This window comes from Sinocyclocheilus grahami, unplaced genomic scaffold, assembly GCF_001515645.1.
Source record: "Sinocyclocheilus grahami isolate Dianchi unplaced genomic scaffold, SAMN03320097.WGS_v1.1 scaffold642.1, whole genome shotgun sequence".
NCBI classification, from domain to species: Eukaryota; Metazoa; Chordata; class Actinopteri; order Cypriniformes; family Cyprinidae; genus Sinocyclocheilus; species Sinocyclocheilus grahami.
Window position 1 is genome coordinate 136,803 of NW_015505821.1, and position 2,472 is coordinate 139,274.

Genomic DNA, 2,472 nt, shown 5'->3' on the forward strand with positions numbered 1-2,472 from the left:
TATATATATATATATATGTGTGTGTGTGTGTGTGTGTGTCTGTGTGAAAATGATTAGAAGTAGTAGCCTAACGTATGTTTAAAATAAAGTCCACAAACCGCCATAGAGATGGTTTGTTGTATTTTTGAAGGCACAGCTGACGTTCACTGTAATCTGGTATTGTATATAACATGCTTTAGATTTATTTAAAAATACAATGTTTCGTAATGCGGCGATAAAATAACACTAAACATTCCTTAATTAATTCCTTGTCTAACAAAAATGTGCGAACCTGTCATTTTATGGAAGCTATTGTTAATAACTAGGGAAAAGAAAAAAGGCCTTTATACGCTTGATTAAAAAGAAAATCCTAATGCTGCCTGAAGGCCAGGGGAGTATAATAACGTTGATCATTTCTTGCTTTAATCGACGAATTTCAGCGTATTCCGATGCCTTGGGCGAGCAGTTAAGCTTTGATAAATGTAACCCTGTTTCCCTCTAGGTGCTCGTGATAAATGTATAAACTGACAAGAGTAATTTTCTGCTTTCCCCCTGCGATTAAAAGGCCATAACAGGGAAATGTTGGTATAAAAATAAGTCTGGTGGTTTGTGTGACTTAGCCGCTGCCCGAAGAAAATGCCCTGCAGCACAGATCGTTTGGAGCTGGTCTGATTCTCCTGACTGCAGGGCAAACGCTGCGCCTTTATTCGTCTCAGAGCCTCTAATGATTAAACATGTCAGAAGGAGATTAACACGGTGCCCATGGCCCAGGGACATGACTTCATTTGTTTAACTACCAGATTATATGTAACGGTGAATTTCATGGCACATAGTGTTAAATTCCCCGTCCTGGCACCTTTATCAGAGTACCCAAAACAAATTGGTTTAAGGATTATCATATTAATCACGTCTTTTCTCGGTATCTTAAAGTCCACTGGGACGTTTGTCTCTATTTTTGCAATCCGTTTCAAATTAATTATAGATTAATTGAAATAAACTGGCCCTGCTTTATGCACACGTGAAGTTAGAAACAGCGCATATTTCAGAGAGAGATTTCTTCCTTTCACACCAATAAATTATACTTGAATCCAGTTATATGATTTCCACTGAGGGTGATGGTGGCGAGCGCAACGAAGAGACATTTTTGATACTCGGGCGAACTCTGCCGGTACAAATGTGTATAGCCTGAAAAATATGAATTAAAATGAATAGATAGAATGGCGTTTTCTGCGACACAGTTTTTGATTATTTTACGGTATATATATATATATATATATATATATAGGCCTACGTTTTTTCCATTTGAAAAATCTCTAGCTTGATTGTTTACCCTAACTTATCTTAAATACAGTTATAATTAACAATATGATTAGGCTATAATAAACAATAAAAACAAATAAGCAGCGGCAACATCATCATCATCAACAACAACATATCATAATAATAATCTTTGATACTTTTATTTATTATGGTGAGAATGACACATAGGTTTCAATCTATGTCATATGTAGTTATGCAGTTTTTATATCCAGAGATTGCTATTTCATAATAAAGGGAAGAATATCTGAAATGATTTTCGAATATGATTAGGCGTTAAATGCAAGGGGAGGGTTGCACCGCACGAAACATTACAAGCAAGCGCACGCACGCACAAACACACACACACAGACAGACAGACAGGGTCTGGTTTGCTATCCCTGTGGGGACTCTCCATAGGCGTAATGCTTTTTCTGCTGTACAGACCGTATATTCTATTGCCCTACACCAACCCTACCCCTAAACCTACCCCTCACAGGAAACTTTGTGCATTTTTAGATTTTCAAAAAACTTCATTCTGTGTGATTTATTATCTTGTTTACCCGTGGGGACCTCAAGTTAGGTCCCCACCGTGACACGAGTCCCCATGAGTCTGTGTGTATTCAGGTTTAAGTCCTCACCAGAATAGAAAAACAGGTACACACACACACACACACACACACACACACAAGCAAGCATTTAATTTCTGCACAACCTACCTAAAGCACTGTACGTGGAGAGGTCGAGTGATAGTAATAAATGCTCACCTCGGGCTGACGGAAGAGGATAAGTGGTGCAACTTGCGTTAGGACACCGCACAGTTAATGAAATATCTCCAAATGAAAGTAAGGACGCACGCACCGATAAGCCTGATGTGCTTTATATACCCGGGGAGCAAGCACTCCTCTTCTGATATTGTCCAAGTACGTTTGCATAGCTGGCCAAGTGGCTCTGCCTTAGATTTGCTACTAACATTGCATGATGTTTGTTTTCCCCCTGCAATGACTTGAGACAAAATATTGGCCATATGTTCGTCGGCAATAAATTGGTCATGAGAGCAAACATGGTTGCCTCATAAGAGCGCTTTTAGCTGATCCGTATTCACCGATCATGCTACACCATTGACCAAAGTGCTATTACTACCTTCTGTGTCGTTTTGACACACTTAGGCTGTGAATTGTTCAAAGCTGTTTTATA